Source organism: Papilio polytes, unplaced genomic scaffold (assembly GCF_000836215.1).
Source record: "Papilio polytes unplaced genomic scaffold, Ppol_1.0 DF824047.1, whole genome shotgun sequence".
Classification (NCBI taxonomy): domain Eukaryota; kingdom Metazoa; phylum Arthropoda; class Insecta; order Lepidoptera; family Papilionidae; genus Papilio; species Papilio polytes.
In genome coordinates, this window is record NW_013525157.1 from 7,204,107 (window position 1) to 7,229,168 (window position 25,062).

Genomic DNA, 25,062 nt, shown 5'->3' on the forward strand with positions numbered 1-25,062 from the left:
ACACTGTTCGTCAACGAACCGAACATTGAACTTTGATGAAAGGTCATTAGAATTTAGGTCGTAATTTTCAAGGTCAGTGTTGTATTTTTGATTTGATGTATTTTTCTTATTTTTTGTTTAACTAAGGCGTAAATTAAATTAAGATGGCAATAAACTGTTGAAAAAACACCGTATCATTAAAATTATGTCAAATTTGAATGATACGGTGAATTGAAACGGTGATTAAAATTGAAACTTTAATATTCATATTGTAAATTTGATTTTTGTGTAATCGCGATGAAAAGTAACAATTGAATAAAATCAATCTACCTGGGGGCCATTTTCCTTACTTTTATCGCTTCGCCGGTTTGGTAATTGAAAATGGGTGAAAATTTATCGACAGCCTTAATAAATGGACTATCAAAACGGAAATTGACGTTGGATCGGGTCCTGTTAAAATAGATGTTGTTATTTTGTAAATGAGTTAGTCAGAACTGATGTGGGCGAAGTGGAGTATATTTTTTAATTTTATTTCCTAGAAATAATTAGCACTGCAATTTATTAGACTATAAACGTCGCAAGTCATTTTATTATAGAGGTTAATTAGTCGTTTATTCAATTGTTTATTTTCAAATAGGTGAAAGGTAAAATACTTGAGTCGATTGCAGGTTCTTTTTTTAGTTTTAATTAATAAACCTTCTGTGGCCTTGGAAATATGATAATAAAATGTTTAAACACTACGTAAAATGTTCTCGTTGTCATAAACTATTTTAACTGCCATTTAACTGTACAGTTACAGTTAGGGTGACCTAGATTTTAGTAACTAAAAAAGTAATTAAAAGTTACTTCATCAAGTCGTTTCTAATTACGTTTTAAGTTAACCTTGTTAGACTAGTAAGTGTCCTGTATATTGCTTTTGTGTCTGAAATTTAATTATGTTACTGAACACCTATTTCGTCGTTCTTCGTTCGCTCGAGCTCGTTCATTATACGTTAATATATCAAGTTAATCGGTCGGAACGTATTGCCAGTTCTGGATGATAATTATAAGACGTAAATTCGCTTTGACAAAAATCTTATTAACGTTACGGTGTTTGGTTTCTGTAAAGAGATAAACAAGAATTTCCGTGTTAGTAAATAAGTTATACAATTTTCGTATGATTCCTTCCACATGGAGTATAAAATTGTGTAATAATATATAACCTCCACTATTAGCTTTATAAATAAATGAATATTGTTTTGTCTCCCGTCTGGCTGTCTTTTATATATAAATAAAATAAATAAGTAATAATTATTATTTTTTAGGCGGTTCTTAAATGTGATCGTAATGTTGGTCCACTCTCTCAGATTGGAATGGGTATATAATCATTTTTGAAATTTAATAAAGCAAACATTTTTATTTTAAAATAGAAGCTAAATATTATTAACGATTTATTCAGTAAATATAAAGCCTCTAATAAGGAGAATGTACCTCATACAGTACTTGGGCGGTAATAATTTATTGTTCAATAGTACAATTATGGAATATGTACGCATCGAATTACTGTTGAATACAATATGACCTTTGTTTTCGTGTAATGTATTGTGCGTGTCATGTTATAACCCGCCCTATACACATGGTGTTTAAATATTTAATAGCAATATATAATTATAGCTATTTCTAAGATCATTTCCGTAAATATTAAAACTGTTTATTTTAAAGACGTCTGGGATATATTTACGTATTTAGAACTGTCTATGGAATGGATATTTAAGGAGCTTAAAGTTTTTAAATATTAACTTCAAAGATTGTTCCAAGTTTAGACGTTTGAGAAGAAATTGAGAAGCAAAAGGTTAGGTTATGAACATGTTATGCGACGAGACGATGGGGACATAAACCAGAAAGTGTTAGGAATGAATGTGGATGGCTATAAAGGAAGAGGTAGACCGAAGAAAGTATGGATGGATTGTGTGAAAGAGCATATGCTTAAGAAAGGAGTGGATTCAGATATGACGGCTGATAGAGATGTGTGGAAGAGCAGCACAAACTGTGCCGACCCTCCATAAGGGATAAGGGCAAGTTGATGATGATGTTCCAAGTTTAGACGTTTGTTTCTTCGGTTGTGAAATTATATTATTTTCAATATCTTGATGAATAATTTGTGACAACAACGCATTTGAAATTAATGCTATTTACTTTAATTGGTGACATAAAATATGTGACCTGTAAAGTTAAAGACCTTGTCCATGTAATACTTAAGTGAATATTTAAGTATTTAAGTTAATGTATGAAATGTTCATTAAGTCACACAATTACGCAAAGAAATGCTTTGTATTTGCTTCACCTACATTTGGACATATCCTGCGCTAATTGTTACTAATTGCATAAAGATGTCGAAGTTGTATGGATGTGTATTGAATGCATTTAAAGTATTCGGTTACATCCAAAACAACTTTAGTAAGAATACATCATAAAATTAACTATCTCTAAATCATAATTATGAAATCGCGCCTAACAACAATTTTTATATTCCTCGTCCATAAATATTGCTTTAACAATATGAAACGTACTCTTTACCACCCAGGTGAAGTCGGGCGAATCGCTAATATAATCTATTCTGATATTACAAAGAGATTTGTATTTTTGTATGTATTCGGTTCACGTAAAAACTACTGGACTGATTTTTAAAAATCTTTAACTATTAGAAAGGTTATTTATCTGTGAGTAACATAGGCGACTTTTTTTATTTTTTTTTAAATTCACGCGGACGAAGTCGCGAGCAACACCTAGTATTTGTACGGCCATGAAGGCAATTAAAGATTAAAGCTTAAGATGAAAAGTGTTTCAAAATGTAATATCCAAATTCGATATTAATACCAGATATTGAACATCACAGGGAGACGACAAATCCTTGCTTCAATCGACTGATACAAATTAACATTGACGACGTACGACGCAGATGAAAATATCGTTCCCATTATATTTTCCCATTTCCTTCTTCGGAATTACATTCGTTAAGATCCCTGATTTACATCTTAATCCGTTTTCGCTTCCAATACATTTTCTACAAAATAATATCGAAGAAAATTACGTTATTGTAACTTCTTATTAGTCAAAGATTGTATTACACAAGACTATATGGAGTACTAACTTTCGCCCGGGACTCCGTCCGCGTGGTTTTAAAAAAAAAACAAAAGTAAGTAGCCTATGTGTTCTTCCAGATTATGCTTTACATCTGTGCCAAACTTCATCCAGATCCGTTCAGCCGTTTAGACTACAAACTCAAACAAACATACATCTAAACTTTCGCATTTATAGTACGATTACGTGAACAACGTGAGTAGCTGTGACCAATATTTATAAAACTAATTTAATTTAGAATGTAAGTGCCTCTTTCTATTAAAATCGAAGGTTCAAGTCGTAAGTGGTCCCATTAATAATAGCATAATTAACGAGCAACAATACTAACCGCAGAATGTCAAGTGGTCGGTTCAATAAACTAAACAGAAACCACCTTCACTTACTGTCAAGGTAATGTCAAATGTCACACGATATAGATAGAGGGGCTTTTATGTGTTAAATATACAATTCCTAATACATAAGCCACCACTTTAAACAGCATTGTCTAAATGTCCATTTGTACATCAAAGGAACAATTTTAAAAAGGTGGGTAAGTTTATAACTATAAGTACAGTTACTAATTAAGGATTAAACCACTTAAAGGTAAGGTCACTAATTATATAAGAAGTCACATTTAATTAGATAGGTTTAACCTTCGTACCGAAACTGAGTAATATCTTGAAATTACGTTAGTCGTGTTTAGACGTCAAGCAATTAATTAGCATTAAGATTGAGGGTCTGTCTCCGTGGCTTAAACAAAGGCCAATAATCAAACGGCGCTATCGAAATTAACGACAACACTTCGCTACCGTTACCCGCTGTTTTATAAATTAAATACAATAAATTTATCATTTAATGTCGTGACAAACTATTTATTAAAACCATGTTCCTTATCCTTTGTTGCCGGCGGTCATTATCAAGATAACTTAAGTCATAACTGACCTAAATACCACTTAAATCTGAGGCCAGTTTTTGACAATGAACCCAAAATGTTCAATGGCTACAAGCATTGTAATAAAATAACAGGTTACACCTATTGTTTCAATATGAAAAAGATTTAATTCATTAATGCATAATGCTGTCATAAGCGAATCCCAAGAGCGATAATGAAATTCAAGGTGAGCATTTAAATCTTTTCTAAAGAGTTATTCAATTTGAATGTATGTAAATAAAAGCTCAATAAACTATGTAATGTCGAGATCATTATCGGACAATACTGCAAATCAATAGTATAACTGACCGAAAATTGAAGTGGGTATTTTCAAAACGCGTTTAGAGCCAATGCATATTGTAGGTGGTCGCAAAGCATCGACGTGCTTGCAGAGTCACGATCTCCGGCGGCAGTCATTGTGAAAAATTTATGCAACGTGCCGCCGAGCATTTTTCAAGCTATTTTAGGAATTGAATATGCCACTTGAAGGTTGATACCGAAAAGCTTTTTAGCGTTCTCAGTGAAATACTAATGCTCCTAGTTTTGCTGATAAATGTGCTCGCCTATAGAAACAGTTTTCTTTATTGAATAGAAAAAATGAAATGATAGATGCAAATATAACGTTGAGAATTAAAACAGAGGGATTTTCACGCATTTATGTGAGACGTTTTCGTAACGTAATCGAGATTATTTGTTTTATATTTGTGCGGAGCCTATACGTTAAGTAACTAACAAATCTCGAAAAGAGGGAGAGAGTATACATACATATATGACAATATTACGCGATTGTATTTTACTTCAACGCTAAAAGCATGCAATTCATGTAGTTAATAAATTTATATGCAAAAATATGAAAAGAACTAAAGCAAAAATGCATGTTGCATTTCGTTTATTTTTATCCACCGAATCAAAAGTTTGTTGTTCTGCTGTCCGGTTCTTGACAAAGATATTCGACAACAATGCGGGCACTCGTTGAGTATCAATTATAGAGGCGAAATGTTGTGTTATGTAACGAGACCTTGGAGCTTGACCGTAGTCGTGAGACGCCGCTATTGACCGCGTGTGGTACAAGTGTAAGACGTAGCGTATTTATTTATGATTACTTAATTTTGATCGTATTGCACCCATACTTACGTTATGTGGTCTTTGTTGATATATTATTTACGACGTTAAGTGACAATCTACATTAAAGTCGTTTTGAATTATTTAAAAGTAATTAATAGGACCTACATTTACTTTAGTAATTGAAGAGATACTGTTTTGGCAAGTTTGTGTTACTTATACATTTAGTGAGTCACGTTTATTAAAAGTTCAACATAACATTGTAATGACGTAATGATACATGCAAATTGTTTTATTATTTAACCACACAGAACACAGCCGTATCCATTTACTAACAAAGTTCATGAGAGGTTACATGACTAGTGTAACCTTCAACAATAAATTACAGTCTAACAAATATTATTACAGTCTACATTCTAACTTTGGTTTCACAGCAATAACTTTTTGTTTCATAATTCAATTAAATTATTCATTAAGGTGTGGCTGCAATATGTGAAAAAATATGTAATGGAAACAATTAGGTATGTTACATTACGGAACTCTTTGACCTTGAAAAAAGAAAGGCGCACATTAACCTTTTTCATTAAACGTAATAAGTGCGTTAAAATATTTAAATGCTTATTTAGAAGTGTACATATAACTTCATTAGTTTAATAATTAGTCACGACAGATATTTGTGAAATAACAATTCTTTTAAAAACAATCAAATCTGCAAGACCAAAAATCATCTCATAAAATTCGTAAAATATTTTTGAAAATGTCTTGTGCCATATTGTTTTATGTTAAAAATCAAATTACTCTTTGCTGTATTTCGTACACTTTAAATACAAATATTACATCGCTGATATCTTATCAATTAGACCGTATTCTGAACTTGGAAGTGTTCGTGAGGGCCGTGTGTTTTGAGTCATATTGTGTCAATATTTACGATCTCATTTACAAAGTCACCGCAACAGACTGTAACTGTCATGAAACAACTAATGGGCTTCAGTCCACAGCCGTAATTTCTAAGACTGACAAATGATCGTGCTTAAAGTAAATACGTGCATATATTTAGCGGTTTAGGGAACAAAGACAAACGGCCCTAAATTTTCCAAAGGTAACGAAGGTATCAGCATGGTATATTTGTTAGACAGTTTGAAGTGTGGAAATTAATCATGCTGGTTACTTATCGTGTGCATTACTGTTACAAAGCATTTTTATCGTGTTTAAAAAAGCTACTTTCATTACGTGGACTAAATAACTAAATAACGGATGACGTAACTAATTTAATAAACTACCTAACTTAACATTTATCATAACTTTACTAAGTTTTTATAAAGTTTTATTTTTAAAAGAATAAATTAAAAGTTATTTTATTAACCAACCGTGACAGTATTTCCTTGATCAAGTGTATCCAATGTTAGCCTAAACACCTATGAAAGAAAAATAATCCAATTAAATTGTGAAATAAATATACTTTAAGATATGTACGTGACATTTTAAACGGATAGGGAACAATGTGTTTAACAATTGATAAAATTTTTTATTCGATTTAAAATTAAACGAACCGTGAAATAGTAAATATTATAAAAAATACATTTAACTACATGATTTGCAGTTTTAAGGTCATTTTAAAAGTTTATGTCTCCCCTTGCCTTTGCTAATTCCGCCTACAATTAAATTTTCTGATTTAAGGAAATTATTTGTTCCTTTTAGTATTGCGAAATAAATAAGCGGGAAGACATTTTTTTCAATCAATACCGTTAGTAGCAAGATCGATCTGTCATGATTTTATTTTTAAAATTCTTGATTTTAATGTTGTCTATGGGTAAATATTGATTTGCTCTTCTGTGTGCTTATTCACTTGATCAACACGGAAATCAAGAAATAAAATCGCGATATATTCGCAACGTGGAGGAGGAGGAGGATGATGGGAGGCAGTGTAACAGTTTTTGACAGTGGTAATACCCGCTTTAACATCTTAGCACCAATGGGCTGGCACGCCAGGTGTAATACCACGACCACATCGAAGACAGGCGTGAAATGGAAGCAATTCCGTGTTTCGTCTGATGAGTGTGGTGCCGGAGGCCTAATTTAAATCCCTTTCTCTTTACCACCCTATTCTTATAAGGACAGGATAGGAAGGGAAAGTGGATTTGACGGAGGAGGAGATACATAGGAAGCGGAAATATCCTCGTTTTGTGCTTCTCCTCCTCTGTCTAATAACGGTAGGCAATGCATCTGCAATTGCAGATGTCTATGGGCATTTTGGCGGATTCAGGTGGCCGCTTGCTCGTTTGCCACCTTATATTATAAAAAAAGATGAGAGGATAACAAGAGGTGAGAAGGGAAGATGGGAGGATTTCGTTACATCTTACTCGTAGCTTTAACAATGACAGTTTCGGTTTTGTTCTACAACATTAAACCTACAATCTCCAACGATCTCGATTATGGTTTGTATTAAGAAATACAAGTTTGTGAACTTCTGAAATATAGAAATCATAAAACATGGTCATGTCAATGATAATTTGATTTCACGCCTATTATTGGTTTCATTTTATTTTGCAATTCTATCCGTTCATTGATATTTTAACCTTAGGTTTTCTTTTAGTTTCACTTAATTACGAAATGGTATTAGTTAATTTGATTTAACAAAAAATATTAATTTCTACACCTATATTTCAATTGTTTTCTTATTTATGCAGATATTTTAGGATTCATTTTTGTAAAGTTTTCGATATAGTTGAAAAATATTATTTACGACACGTTATTCAATTTTTATACTAAATTTTGATTGACAACATAGAAAAACAATTTCGCATCAAAAATATCGGAGTATAATGGACGTGGTTGTTCTTTTTACTGCTAACAATAGATCGTGACTAAATTGTTAAAATCAATTACATTTTAAAGGGGAAACTTGTGTAGGAGAGTAATCAATTTATAACTGTATTGCACACTAGGTAACACTTTTGTACCGGTGACATTTTTGTTTTATACAACACTTATCTAAATGGAAACCATCCACGAAAAAAGTTACATAATATATGAGATCTGAAGATGTAATTCTATACGTCGGAGGGACCAAAATAAGCAGCCGGTTACAGACAAAAAATGTTTTCATTGTCTTTTCAATGGAGCAAGGCAAGGAAATGTGCATTTGTTTCTAGATTTTTCTAAAGATTTCCGATGATTTCTTGAAAGTTATACTTTGAAAATACCATTGGATAGGAATTTCCTTAAAAATGAGAAAAAAACCAGTTTATAATAGTAATTTTATCGTGTGACAGAATTTGCAAATTCATTGTTGTAACCCCGCTTGTCAATAGAGTTTCTAATCGGAGTAACTGATTACAAAAGGTTGCGATTGTTCGAATTTTTAGTAATCCAAGTAATTTCTTACGATATCAAATCGATGCAAGCGATTCTATTCGGTCGAATTATAAATTTTTATATCGAAAATTTTGGGTCAATTTTTGCGGTCAATGAACTTGTCGCGTTAGAATTTTATGGTTGTTTATTATTCATAGATTCGTACAGTAAAAGCAAAAGTCGATAGACCACTTTTACTTTATCCTACATCCTAGAGACATCTTTTTCATTAGTTGTTTTTCGACATTTTTATGTTATAAATAGATAACAAATACATTCTTTGAAACTGAATAGAATTTATCATTTAAATAATTTCTTCTTAGACATAAGTTCTGATAGTTTTAACTGAACGATTGAACATGATGATTGAACTGTCCAGAACAAACTGTGCAAGTATAATTTTTTCTGTACAGTTAAAATTGAAGATATGTAGCTTAAAGTTGTCAATATTTTTCATGTCTATGTGACATTTTACGTATTCGTTTCACTTGCTGAAGGAAATAGCATTGAATTTTCGTTATCACAAATGTGTTTGTACAGACGGTTAGCAAACACATTACACTGAGCTCCTATAGTTGGGACTGACCTTACTTCCGTATATTGAGTTGGTGCTAATTAAGACTCGGAAGTATATTTTACTGATCACGCTCACTGCGTACCAGGCTGGCCTGATGCGGTACTTAAGCTGGTACGGGCAAAGAAAACTATATCCCACTCGCTAGTGCGAAACTATCTCAGATGTGTACATTACATAAAGCGTATACATTATGTTTCCACAAAGTTATAGCAATTCAACCTATCCTAGTGCTGGTGGGTCTAAAAAGACCCGTCACGCAAAGTCGGAAATATAATTGATGAAGATTTTATTTGCAGCAGTAAATGTGTTAAGTGTTTTTTCAATACTAGCTTTCTCCCACGACTCCGTCCGCGTGGTATAAAAAAAAAACTAAAGTAAGTAGCCTATGTGTTCTTCCAGACTATGCTCTACATCTGTGCCAAATTTCATTCAAATCCGTTTAGCCGTTCATGCTACAAACTCAAACAAACATCAAAACTTTCTCATTTATAATATTAGTATGATTTTTGACTAGTTTCAATCTTTCTACTCACCAAGTAAGAATTGTCACAAGAAATGACGTCACGATTTGTGGTTTTTTGTTTAAAACAACAATATTTATGAAGTATAATTATCATAAAAGAAATTAAAAGAAACTATAGTTGAATTTGAAAGTAAGAGTGGATAGTGCACGCACTTTCATTATTACTTAACAGTAACTTAGATACAACAAATTGTAGAAAGAATTTGTGATATCCGTGCAAGTGATCTTTAAAGATGCCGTTATATAATCAGTTAGCACATTTCTAGATTTAAAACCTGTTAAGAATTTAAAGTATTGCTGGAGAAAAACTCATATTACGAGTGAAATTACAGAAGTGTTTATGAAGGAATTAGGTCGTCGTTTACAGCATTGTAGCATGCACGTTGCTTAATTTCCTCAAATTATAAAGTTAAAACTCTACGTTTTAAAACTGTGCTAAAAAGTACGACTATACACTATTTGTCTCTGAGTTAATTGTTAATAATAATAAGACATTTATCATTTGACAGACTTCTATATTTATGTATCTACGGTTATGAAAATTTTATTTTATTGTTTACATTTGGCAAATTATCAATTGCAAATGTCAAAATGACATGACAAACCTTAGCAATCTTTCTTTCTTGATGTTGGCAGCAACTTCTGGTCTCTTTCCCATATTAGGGCTTTTATCAAAAATATTTACCCCCTAAGTTTAATGACGTGAAAATATATAGCCTAAAGTGAGACGTAAGTGTAGGGCTTTTTATTAAAAAAAAGAATTATTCAAAAATATGCTGTAATTGCTGACATCTTAGGCAACAAAGAAGTGTGTGTTTACGCTTTATTATAATAGTATGGAAGTATAGATAGGCCTGCAGATCGCTCTAACGTAGTTATCCGTAAAGGAGAGAATTATATTTCATAATGTTTTTTTTAATTGTATACCATTTATTAATTTGAAGGTCATGCATATGACATTTGTTTCCTTATTTGCTCTTAGTTGTCTTATATTGTAATGAACTTCGTGTATCCAGTGACCTACACGGTGTATACCATCATATAAAAACACTTACGTAAATATTTATAAGACAAAATCGTAATGGCGTCCATGACTTTGATAGTCACGCTTTGATGTTGATACAGAATGCGTATGATTCGGTATTTAAGAAAAGGTCGTTAGAAAAAACGAGATCGTGTATTCACTGAATCGGATAATCGGATCTTAATGTTTAATGTGTTATTGTTTGGTTAATTAAGTGCTCAATTGTGTTAATGATTTTTTCAACTTAAATTTTTTTCCGTGTAAATTTGATTCCGTGATTTTGAGAGTTATTGATGAATATTTCTAATGGATTAGACTGAGAAGCTTATTTAAATTATCATTTTCAACTAAATGGAATATAATAGGAATAGGTTGCCCTATCGTGATATCAGTAAGATTAGTCCTCCTACGTTTCAAATCGCGCAATCCTATGTATGTCATTGTGAAACAACATTTAAATAAAAGAAGCACAAACCATTATTATCGATATTTATGCGTCGAGAGAAAGCTGTTCATGTGAAAATGATAAAAGAAAGTATACAAAACCAACACTTTTATTTGTATACATTATCTTGACCGCATAGAATTTAGTCGTAGTGTAAGTCGCGGGTAATAATGTGGGCTTAGGCTTATTACGTTTGTAGAGCGATGGCTTGGCCGTGACTCGGAATGCATCGGAAAGTTATTGACTTTTGATAATGAAACCAGTTTGCGGACTGACCGAGAGCCCACGGCCTCGTTCAATACCAGTCGAGCGTACCGAGGAATTGTGTCTATTGTAATTATTTTCACTATCACAACATACATTGCGAATTTACTTAGTACCGGTTATCGATGCTGACCCACAGAGAGTAATAAAGGAGAAATGTACAGCGTTAGACCGCTAGTATCGTTTACTTATCGTTAGTTTACTTGTAAATTGATTTAGAACCGGCTTATCGTCAACGACAGTTTATGTACTAAAGTTATAGAGGAATTTCGTTTAGTGTTTTTGCTTGAACTAGAATTTCACTTATGAAGCTATTAAACGAAAACCTCTTTAGAATGGTCGTTAAGGAAATGATTAAAATCTGGTATAACATTAAGTGCCTTTTGACAATATCATTTAAATATTCAGCTTTGCCCATTAGGCGTTATCTTTCTGTTCGCTGTTAGTTTTAGGTACTGTTGTAACATAAAACAATTAGGCGAGCTTGTAATAAAACTGCTCGACACGAAAAATCCGTGGTTCTACGATCACGAAGCATTTCGCAAAGCTGTCGCTTGTTTTTGGCAACCGATCAAAGTTTTGCAAGGCGTTTAGAAATATTTGTTGTTGATTTTTGATTTTATTGCTCTTAATTATATTCATTTACTCCACATACTTTTTAAACGTATTTAACGATGGTAACTATAGTTATATACTCACTGTTCTCTCGAGTTGTAATCTTCATATCATACTAATATTATAAATGCGAAAGTTTAGATGTATGGATGGATGTTTGTTAGAGTGTGTAGCCTAAACGGCTGAACATATCTCGATGAAATTTACCATAGATATAGAACATAATCTGGTAGAGTATAGGCTACATATTTTTTTTAAATTCTATGCGAATGGAGTCGTGGGCAAAAGCTAGTAACTCTTGAAAATTGAATTATTTATTTTGCTTCTGAAACTATATGTCAGTTTGACACATAACAGGAAGGAAACTATTGTTCTGAGGCTCAAAAGGCGTCCGGCCGAATTTTGGGACACATTCTATATGCAAAAGATACTTCCAATTTACATAATATTACGCCAAGTGGACAAACGTCCACTTTTATTGTCACCGACTTGGAAACAAGTTACTATTGAATAAAATATGCTGTCATAATTCTCTAAGGGTTAGTACCAATTGTGACTAGAATTTTACCAGTTTCCTTGTTTTATTATGGTTTGTTTCTAATAATTTTTCTGTGTAATAAAATTAATAATACCTACATTAGTTTTCTAATGTCATATAGCCATGATAAATAATGTAAAAGTTTTACTATTTTCATTTGACCGATTAAAATATCGTTGACATTCAAGTGCGTAAAAAAGGTATCATTAGCTATGGTTAATTAAGAGCAAGTGACCATATTTATTGGTAATTTGGGACACGAATTTAAATTATTCTTGGTAATAAATATGAAATACGTTTGTTAATGTATAAGTCGAACTAGATGGGACAAAAAGCACCAACCTCCTTCCTCTCTAACATTAAGCAAATAATCATTACAACGGAAATCCTGCTAGTCCGCAGATTGAATGTATATTTAAAGGGCAATTAGCGTTGTTGTGACATGATTAACATAAGTTACATTAACTTCGAGTAAGTAAAACATCGTTATTGATTTATTTGATTTACAAAAACTACATGTTAATTTGTGTGTTTAAAATTACTATTTGAAATAGGTGTTTATAATTTTACGAGTATTGATTATTTAATAAACTAGCTTTCGACCGCAACTCCGTCCGCGTGGAATTAAAAAAACAAAAATGAGTAGCCTCTGTGTTCTTTCAGACTATCCTCTACTTATATACCTAATGTCATCGTGGTCCGTTCAGCCATTTAGGCTACAAACTCTAACAAACATCCATCTATCCATCCATCCATCCATCCATCCATCCATCTAAACTTTCGCATGTATAATATTAGTAAGATTTTTTCTTAGATTGTACATTGTATAAATATCAAAATACTTTAATGGTTTCACTACTGTCAAAGATGCAAAAAAGTAAAATTATTTTATACCTACAAGTAGACTCTGCGCTTTTATCTATATCATAGATCAGTCGTGTTTACTACTAAAAAGATGAAAAATAAAGTGAAAAGTAAATTTCTTGTTGGACGGTCTCCTCGTTTGCAATAAAGCGTTACTTGTTTAACGTCCGGGAAATGAGATGGGAGAGACCTTAGTTTTCTTTAAGTTAGCCGGCAACGTGTATTAATGTAGACGTACCTTTAGGCAAGCAATCTAGAACGAGCCAGCGATCTTGAGACCTATTAGTCCCTTAATCACTTCTTAGATTAGCACTATTTCCAGCCTAGATTACGACGTTGGATAATATTAAAACTTTTTCTTAGAATTTAAGATATTGTTCGAGAGAAAGAGAAATTGACAATATATGTAATGTCCAATTTCTCTGTTATTAATACTCTAAGTTCAAGAACTTATGTTCCATCCTCTTCAATATAAAATATTCGCTTTACGAACATTTTTTTTAAACTTTGCTTAATAAGAGACGTATGCAATTGAAGAAGTATTTAAATTACTTTATAGAATAAATAGAATTGGATAACAGATAACTAACTTCGTTAAGTTGGCCAAAGCTTTACTCTATTACACTCGCATTTCATATAATTTTTGTACCTGCGTTACAATTAAAGTGAAGGTTTAAAAAGTATGCTTGACCTCTCAAGACGATATAACTTAGTGGTATTTAAGGTCACTGTATTGTAGTCACTAACTCATTAAAATATTAATTACGTTTCAAATTGTTACTGCGGCCTTTTACTAGAATACTGGGTCAGAATATTGTAGTAAATATGTAGAAGTAATTAACTGACACCATTAAGAACTTGCATTAAAATATATACAAATGTTACCTCTGTTAGTTCGTCTTTTCGTAAATCGGAATATTATTTTTTTAAATGAACGTTTTGAAAAAGAACAAAGTTTTCTCACAATGAACCGTATTAATATTCACCTCGTTTACCATTAAAAGTGCCTACGCGTAATATTATATTTTGTCGGTTCTGATTGGAAGTTGGGGAAATCCTGAATAGAGTAGAGATGAAAGGGAAATTGAAAAGTCGTTATGAATGCTCGTCTTGGAACGCTTTTATATTATTCAATATTATATTTGGTACTTACGTAATGTTAATACTATATTGTCATCTACGAAGGGAGTTCTAATGCTGTGTCACACGATGGGGTGTGTAAAAAAATGACAATGTTTCTATGCATTGTCAACTGCTTTACCTCATTCTTGGAATTATACTGCCCTAGTGTGAAAACGGCATTATGGTAAATAAAAAATTAACTATTTTACGAAATTTAATAGCTAGCATAAAATCATTAGAGTGTAGTACCGAGGTTTTATGTATACTATGGCATTGACTTTTGTTCTATTTTCTGTATTTTGTAATTTTTTAATGTTTATAGACCAATTTAAAGTGAGTAATATAAGTTAAAAAGTCACGGATGCATGAAACAAGGCGTGCGTGCGGCTTGAGTAATTAAATATTGAAATATGTGTTGATAGAATGAAACTATGCCGATATTTTTCGAGACCTATGTTTAAACACTAGGAATTAAAAAAAAACACTAGGAATTAAGCATTAATACATATTTTTAAATATCTCTATTTTGACAACGGACATAAATGTATACAAAATAGTATCTTCAATGGTCACCCTTGAGTAAAAGGGTAGGAGAGTAAGGATTTCTTTTAAATTGAGTATAGAAGGAGTCGATGTTCCCCAGGGCCGCTTTCTCTGCAGTTTTCTTGAATAAAAATCACCTTAACATGGCTTCAAATTGTATATTATTCAATAATTCAGTAAGGGTGATCGCCGTTCACGTGTAAGTGTTTTTAGAGGTTATCTTATCTATAAAATTTGTTAAAGTAATGTAATTTATTCCGAACCGAGTTAAGGTAAATTGATAAAGTCAAAGTATTCAATATCTAGTCCAATTAATTTACAATATTTAGATAAAATTATAATATTAATTGAAATGTAACACGATTAACATAAACTCCTACATGTTTTAAAATATTTTAGTTATATGGTAATTATAGTAAATTGAAATAAAATTAGCAAAATTAGTTTTTATTTTAATCCATTACTGAAGCCACTTTAGATTAAAAAATATAATATCTGAAGTTATTTTAGAATCACAAAGTTTAATAAAGGTTACGTCTAGTTCCCATTATCAATTTAATTAAAACATTTGCCCTTTTAATATTATAAAGAATACTTGAGTAGTTAAACGTATAAAACTAGATATTATAATAAAAGTTAAGTAACAGTTAAAAAAGTTCAGTAAGCTTCGACTTGTTCTGTAAATAACAAGTGAATTTATTTATGTATTCCATCAATATATCAATGCAAAAAAATGACTACTTTTAATTAAACTATAATATTAAAGTGGTAAGAAGTATGATGAAGTATTTAATTACAGTAATTAATACTTCTACTCGTGTATCATAATCTGACGCCTTGAGCGAAGCTAACCTGCAATTTCCATCGTCACTTCCCTTTCCTGCGAAGTAATCGTTGTTAGATTCAAACAGAACGTTTTAAATTATTGTTTAGTGACCATGAAGGTCGCCTTTTCTATTTCTTAAGGTTAGAATGCAATAAATCTTTTCGATTTACGTTACTGTACTGTAATTATCCAATCACTTGTGTTACAATTAATGACAGAAATAATATACTCACCTGTGTCTCGAAATAATTAAAGCTGACCTATTTATTAAAATGAGAATTAAATAATAGGTTGCCAAAATTACATTTATCTGATCAAAGATTTATTATCCAAGTGACTTTTTATTGTTAGTTTATTTTACTGTTCTGATAATGACAAGAACTATTGGCGTAGTTTAGCCCTAATTCTATTAGAAAATGTATACAACCTATATTGTATGTAAAATACATCAAATAAAAAAAATACATTAGAATATAATAATGCCTAATTCACACTTGGCCATTATATGGCTTTCAACTGGCATACTAACTGGCATACATAGCTATTGTCCAACTATACTTGCCATGTGTGAACTAGGTATTACGATATGACAAGCACCTTGTGACATTTTTTGACTTTGACAGTGGCAAGTGAGCTTTCAAAGTTTAGTTGAGCTTATCCCCATTGGGCTAGATAAGTTTGTCATGTGACAGTAAACTAAAAAATAGCTTTACCAGTATTTAAGTATGGAAATATTATTCTCGTAGGAGTTTTGTTCTTGTTAAATAATTCAAACAAGTTTTTGCAAATGGAACAATTTTAGAATATGAAATTACTGTTGCGCGTGAAACGTCTATCCTTGTTAAATAACAAATTGTAAAGAACTTCTGAGATGTTATATCAAGACCTTATTTCTTTTAAACCTGTTACAAAAAATTGACAAGGGTTCAATATGTTCACTTTGAAAACCTTCACTTAATACAATATTTTGTACTTTCATATCGTAATTCGTAATAACTCAAACATTATGAGCATACATTTTACATTTCGCGAGTAAATTCTAAAGGTCTTCACGTGTTTAACGATGTGAATTAGAAATGACAGGTTTCGTAAATGACACTTTTACTTCTAACGATTATAACGTCGGATGCCTTCGAGAGAAAGTGTCCGGAGCTTTTTGTTTGATGTCATGTCACATTTCACGCTCCGCCGACAAACCTACATATCGTGTATTTAAAGTCTTCGTGTGAAATTGTCACATTGGTAACGAGCGGTAATGGCGGCTCTGATGTCTTCCATTCATCAAACGACTTCGCCAAATCGACAGACATTATTCTATTATTGACCTTAATTCCTTCTGACGTTTTGCGCATTGTATTAATAGTTTTTGTGACGGACTCGTCATTGTCAATATGTGCTTTGCTGTTATGCAATGACGTTTGACGCTTGCGTAATTTGTTTGCAGTAAGTTAAGCAAGTGGTCTATCTTATCTGTTTTAATTGTATTATTTTAACCGTTTCCAGTGTTTAAATGAGTCATTTCTTTCTTTTTCGAGTTAATCAAATCATATCATAGTTTGAAATGGGGTTTAGTAAAAAAATATTGATTTAACTACAACAAGCATAAAATAAAACTGATTGCATTTCATTTAAAGAAAATATAACAATTTTTCCACCGATCAACGCTGGAGTTTGAAGGCTCGTTAATGGAACTTTTTTCAAACATTATAAAAAATGGGCCACCTTGTTACAGAGGGTAGTGCCGACCACTACCGGAGCCGTGGCACTACAAAAGCGTTTGACGATATTAAAAGAACAAAACCAGCGGCTTTAAGCGTCAACTTGGTTGCGGAGCGCTGAAAAACTTTTTCCCGACTACTATAAAAGCGCAACCATTATAACGGTATGACGCAAAGAACCCTTTAAACTATGAAAATGTTGGGACAATATTTTTAATTTGTATCAATATAACTATATTTTTTTTAATTAGAGAAGTTGCATCGGCAATCATTTTAATGAATATTGAGTTTTGAGTTTGAGGTATAACACCTTGAGTTATTATAGCTTATCAATGTTTATTCTAAATTGTAAGATGATACTTGTGATGAATCTAATGATCATATTCATTATTATTTCATAGTACTTTAAGCGAGAAATCCTCTAAGATGTATTCATAGAATTTTTTAAAGTTATTCGAGTAGTTCAGATTTACCTTATCGAAAATTGTTCTTGTTTACACACCCCATTTGTTAGACAAATATGTAAATTCAAGGAAAGATTTAACAATTAAATTAAATTTTTCAAAGTTATTGTAAACTATGACTTCATTGCACAACTTTTAATCTTGCTTACTTTTTGCAAAAACGAGTCGCAGAGTAAAAACTGTTTGACTGTTTTTTGTGGTATCTTCGAATATAAAGGGACTTGTTTAAATCGCTCAGATTTGCTAAATCCCATCGTTCTTTCAAATGCACTAAATTATATCGTAAGTAAATTGCAATTAGAATTCTCGACGCTAAGTCAAGTGATATTATTTTAAATGTCTAATACAAAATTCTTAAAAGTTTAGCGATACATCTAAATCCAAAATAAACGTTTTTTAATTTCTCTTTATTACTTAAGTTAATCTTTAAAAAGTTTAATAACGCTGCTGATATTATTATTTTTAACATGACAGACAACTAAAATACTTTTAGTTATTATTCTAAGATTTTTAAAGATATAACTGTACGTTTAGTTCCTATAAATTACCCAAATCAGCCTAGACATCAATTATTCATAAATCTATTTACATTATTCGTGTTAGCCTAATTAAGGTAACGTACTTCCAAATTAGGATGCCCGAGATAGACTATCAATGAATACCGTTGACTTCATTCTGTAACTATGCGGAAACCCAACGGGTTTAGACGTCTGGTAGACGTTTGGCTTTCCGCCTGTCACAGGTCCATAAACATTGGCGAAAGGTATGACTAGACTACTTAAATCTATGGGAAATTTGTTGTAGAATAATCCAAAAAATAAAGAGTTTATTTTAATTACTCTCACACTTATACTTTTTTCTTTCTTATTGTTACACCAAATTAACAATTGTAACAAACCATAATAATAAAAAATAAAATACAATTCAAAGAGCGATAAACTTAAAAAAAAATATGGTAAACATCACTTAACTTTCTATCAGTTACGGCTAAGGAAAGTTAAACAAAATAAAAACGCATTTCATTCGATTTGCGTCGATTTTATGTTGTCTTTTACGAATTTAACACCGATGTAATTGGAATGGCTGGATTTTGAATAAAAAAGTTGTTGCATAATATCTCTAACGCAAATCTATAAAAAAAAATTGGAGAAATTGAAAATGACAAAGAGGTAAATTGAAAACTTTTTTCACAATAACATTTCCCTATGGTATTACCCAATAAAGTTTGTTTTAATTGTTTGAAAGTAGCGCCAGTGGTGGAGAAATTGAGAAGCAAAAGGTTAGCGTGGTATGGACATGTTATGCGACGAAATGATGGGGACATAAACCAGAAAGTGTTAAGATTGAATGTGGATGGCTACAAAGGAAGAGGAAGACCGAAGAAAGTATGGATGGATTGTGTGAAAGAGGATATGCTTAAGAAAGGAGTGGATTCAGATATGAAGGCAGATAGAGATGTATGGAACAGCAGCACATACTGTGCCGACCCTTCGTAAGGGATAAGGGCAAGTGGATGATGATTACCCAATAAACTAAGGAACCAATTGTTATTTTTTGCAACTTTGATACTAACACTAGATTTATAAATCAACTTGTCAGTGTAATATGCTATAAAGTTGGCAACAAATGTCTGAGTAAATATATCAAAAATATTGCCAGCATCCATATTGATTATTGTTAAGAGATAGTCTGAGGTCCCTGGAGACTTTTCTAGGGCACTGATAGCGTTTTCGTATGCTGCTAGCGGGTGCAATAAAAATGATAAACGCACCAAGTTAACCGAACGCCCCTCGCCTCCGTACAGACGTTTCATTTGTTGATGTGACTAATGCATGTTGAATTTAGAATAACACAAACGGTTGTATGCATTGGATAACTAAGCATACTATATTTTAACATTCATAAAAAACAAAATATCATTAGACACTGAAAATACGTACTTGACAATTGTAAGCCTTTTGAATTAAGTTAAAGCTAAATATAATGTATTTTAAAACACGGCATAATATTTCATATTGTATTTTTCTTTTAATTTAATTTTATTATCACACCATAGTGAAAACGAAGTCATAGGAAATTATGTCGCAGTTTTTTAACTCTATGCTTGTTAAGGAATTATACACAAATACAGATCTGTAAGATTTTCCGTATCTCAAGTAATACGTGAAACACCAAGGTTACGTGCATCACTACAATAACATTTGAACTTTTATAAAGACAAAAGAATTTGATTTCAATACTTAAAAATAAAGCAATATTACTATTATTGTTTTATGAATTAAAATAATGTTCGAATCGTGCGTATTTTGTTAAAACTTTACGCATATAAGCTATTTCACAGATCATTCGGTTCGCATATTTTTGCATATTTTTAATAATGTCTTTAAATTTTATGTTTTTATTTTAACATCTGGAAGAGCGACAGTAATTTTGCAATTTATTCGTAGAAGATAAAATCAATTTAAAATAGAACGTTATAACTATTTATTTCAGTATTTTATTTTTGCTATAAAATTTTTATCAACTATATTGAATTGAAGTTAATTCTTCGATTAAGAATACGAATTATTAGTGAGATGCAATATCATGTAAGTATTTAATAGGTTTTTGTTATTAAACTATTTAAACGTTTTATTATTATTTTACGGCTTACTCATGTCATACTTTTTTTTTGACCCCCGCAGGGTCTGAAACTGGTCGGTGCCGTCATTGAAAAATAAGTATGAGGTGAGTAAGCCGTAAAATAATTAATTAGGTTTTTGTTATTTAATAAATCACCTTATCGACCTGTACAAGTAAATCTCACGTTTCCACTTTTAAGGTCAAAATCCTTGAAAGGCCATTATCGTGTTAGTGTTACCTAGCTGTTGATATTTTAACATGTCGTGAATACTGTTCAAACTTTAAATGCTTTTAACTTATATTAATAAACTCGACCTGTTAGCATGTCGCTCATTTTGACCTCATAATGTATCCTTAAACAATCATCACCATCATCATCATCATCAACATCATCATCATCACCATCATAATGATGTTGATACTAAGGATTAGTATACAAATAAAATAATAATATGTTATTAATTGATTTTATATGATTTGAAATATTTATTTGACCGCAGTAGAAAATAGAAAAATAAAATATGTTTTGCAGCAAGTTTTTTCTTTTTAAAAATTATTGATTACTAGCTGTTCGTCGCGACTTTGTTCACGTGAAACTAAAAAATAGTAACAGATGTAACCTATGTTATTATTTTTGAAATCGGCTCAGTTGTTTTTAATTTATTTCAATACGTACAAAAATTCAAAAATACAAATCTTTCCTCTTTATAACATTAGTATAGGTATTACTTTATTGTTTTATATTAACAATGTAGATCTGCTTTTAACACAGCAGTGAAAGTATAAATTACTTTTATTGAATGTTATTTATTCATTTCGCAAGTCAGGGGACATTTATCATTACCAGCCCCATTCGGAGTCATGACACGTCGCCTGTCGTAACAAAATCAATTGTCTCGTAATTGTGTAAGTCAGTGAAAGCGTTTAAAGGTCCTCGAGATATAAAAAAAAGTGTTTCGAACGACTCCCTTTACGTTACCTAAGACGTCCAAAGGAAACATCTAGAGGTGGTCAGTTGCTGTAGTTTCTTAATTTCCCGAGGGAGGGCGTCTTGTCCGTCGACAAATCGAAATGCTTGTGTGTTATGTCAGCGCCGCGCCGTCGCCGTTGCCAGGATCGCGTTACTTTTGTAAACAACATTAATACGGGAGCTGCTGTCATATGCTGACGTCATCTAATACGAACATGTTTGCTATCGCGAACAATACTACGGAGAAAATATCAGCGTCTTTCCTATTATGTTTGTTGCACAGATTTGGCTTGGATTTAGATAAATAAATAAGATGTTAACCTCGTTCTCAATGACGATTTATGTTTGGCAATAGCTTTCTCCAACTTTTGTTCGTAAACAGAGTAATAATGCTATCAGATAATGTAAATAAAAGGAACAGAGTCAATGCGGCGTAAGCTCTAAGATTCTCAGTTGTTAATACAAGATTAGATGTTTACTTTTTATTTACACATTCGGTGTGTTACGTAAAATGAAACGGATAAATGACTTTGTTTTGTTCAATATAATGTAGATATTATTACAATTTTTACATTACTTTTACTCCTTAATAGTCCTTTGTATGTTTAACAACGGCAATTATACTTTTATGCATAAAATTTATATTATAATTCATTAAAAATGTAAGTTAAAATTGCATACTCTGTGTTTAAAATTTCGATTTAAACAATGTAGTTTTTTTAAAAAAACATAAAAGCTCGAACGATATAGTAAACGAGATGAGATTTCGCATATAAATATGATCATGAAATTTGAATACGAATGGATTTGATAAAATCAGAGGAGAAATTTAATAAAGCTTTCGTATTTCAGTTTTAAGAGTTAGTTACTGCCAATTGTACATGAACACGTGTCGTGCTGAGCCGAAACCCGTTATCGGGAACTCTCAAAGGATTTAATTTCCTGTCGGTGAAATGAGAATCGATTAGTTCGATTTCCGACGGACTCCGGCGTTGAGGGGGTCGATAGTTTCCGATGGCTGGAGCCGAATTTAATAAGACATGTGAGTTAATTTAACTGGGATACAGGTCTTCCTTCCAGGATTAAATTGACATCGGAATTTAAAAAAGAGAAAAGTTTTGCGATCAGATAAATAGTTATCAGTACTTAAATTTTTATCAGAAGGATGGTAAGAGGCGTATACATAGGGGAAATATATATGGCTTCACTTCCCATTTTCGGTAATATTTACAAAAAAAAGAGATATACATTTTGTAAGTTTTTTTTATTTGGTACTCGAAAAATTGATCCTGGAGAATGGTTTTTTATTCTTAACAGGTTTCAAGTTCCAGGTTATATGTGATGTTTTTAAATTATTGTTAAATATACAATGGAAAAAAAGAAAGTAGTCAACTGAAAATTATTGTGTCATATGACCATAGTCAGCGTAGGTAAAAAGAATAATGAAATAGTTGCAAATATAGTTGTTTATTTGTGTACCGAAATTACCTCTTCCAAGTAAAATTACAGCCAATAAAAATGTTCAACATGCAACAATTGTCAGTGACCTTTTTGATAGTATCTTTGCGTATGAAGAAATAGTTTGAAATAGTACAAAATTATTCTTAAGTGTATTAACAAAGAAACCGGTTTCTTTTTTAAATAAGATGAAGGAAGAGATAAGTATGCAAAAAAAGAAGTACAAACTGCTCCCAAAGAAGGAAAAGTCATGTAATGTGAACCAGAAGCTAGTTATATAAGCGAGTATGTAGGACCGGTTTGTTTGATCCGTACAAGTACTTGACCAAGTTGACCTGTCGCCATGATAAGACTAGAAAGTGGTCGAGTAAGATATTACTATAACTGTCATTGTATACTGAAGACACCTATAACTTTAGGGACAACTTCCTAGTACATTTGTTATTAATACTTAATCAGACGGACTTTATGCTTACTGTTAACCTTTTTTAAGATTTAGGGCCTGTCCCACCACTGGCTGATAGAGCTTAAAAATTACGTCACTGTCAGGTAAGGGAACAAAATGCGATATTTCCGTCGCACATTTTACACGTTGGATTGTTATCAGACAATTTACAATTTGATGGGACATGACCTTGGATAAATAATATTTATTGGTCTGTGATATTGCAAAGTAATAGTTAGTTCATTTGTTTGTTAAAGTTGATGGTGGTCATTACAGGTGATGTTTTCTACTCGTTTTAATAAGGAGGAAAATTAAAGAAAATCACAAGTTAAAAACTTATTTAATTTATTCAGAAACATCGTGTAACGAACCTGTTAATAAAACATTAGCATAGAATAAATGTCTCGAAATGAAAATGTTGACTTACCAAATGGCGGGCCCTCGATTTTCCTGCAACAACACAAAGGTGAAAACTTTTAATTAAAATCTTTGAATAAGTTTAGTTTTCATCAAGAGAAGGAAAGTCTCGGTGTCTCATCTTCGTAATAAATATTGTTTAGATATTTGACTTTAAGAGATACAATTCAGAGCTTATATCTACTATTTTCGTCTCTTGTAAATCCTGTCTTTTTAACATTGTATTTAAAAGGACTTGTAACTGTTAGTAGATGAGATGAAGGCAGAATTCAACAAACTGTATAGCACCTTACTCAAGATTTAATTATCATTTTTTTAAATAATTATTTTGGGGATGCGAGGATTTAGAACGCCATCAACTTTAAGGCAGTTTCCGGAGCATGGAAAAGGTTAATAATTAATTAGATCCGGGCCATAAGGTGCGAACTGATAAGGGAGAGCGTGTCTTTGAATAACGTATGAGTGATGTAAATGATTTATGGATTTGTCGTAAACTTTAACAAATGCCGCTTTGATGGAGGTAATGTTAAATTGAATCATATTATTTTATGTGTACTAATTTTTCTTACTATGTATTTTTTTATATTAGCGTATTAATGTTTTTTAGAATAACCGACTCGAAGGACCATTAAGAGGCTTTTGGTAGTCTATAAATTGTTTCACTAAACAATCGAATTACAAAAAAATGTTATATATCTCGAACATTAATATGGAAAGATACTTCTAAATGTTTAAATGTCGATGTTTATAGTTTCCGATGATAAATTCAGATAATAAATAATAAAAAAACAACACATTATACTGAGAAATGATACAGATGACTCGCTTTACAACAAAAGGATTTGAATCTTCATTGTGCGTGTGGTTTAGGTTTACACTGGTTTGGTTAAGACTAAGAAATAATAAAATTTTATAATAAGCTTTAAATTCACTTTTGCGTCCACAGTTTTGTAATCTATTAACCAACATAATGAATATTTTATTCGAAATTGTTATTAAAGTGGCAATTCGATGAGAAACTTACATAAGCCGATGTCGGAAATTTATGCGTCGAGTCAGAGGTTACGGAGAGAGTGGTTTACGGTCACAGCGACCGCTTTTGTCATGTTAAGAGGTCGTCAGATAAGACATTTGTTTTTATTAAAAAAAACTTACGTAGCTATTTACACATTAAGGTTTTACATTTTAGTGGTAAAAATAGA

At 31.6% G+C, this 25,062-nt stretch overlaps 1 protein-coding gene across 2 annotated transcripts in view; it reads right to left on the bottom strand.

Annotated features, from left to right (window-relative positions):
- LOC106100693 overlaps positions 1–25,062 on the bottom strand; it is an 83,452-nt gene that overhangs the window by 41,732 nt on the left and 16,658 nt on the right. For both annotated transcript variants that reach the window (XM_013279676.1, XM_013279675.1), the window contains exon 2: positions 23,871–23,893. The gene's annotated coding sequence lies outside the window, so the exon portion shown is untranslated. The remainder of the gene's footprint in view (positions 1–23,870; positions 23,894–25,062) is intronic.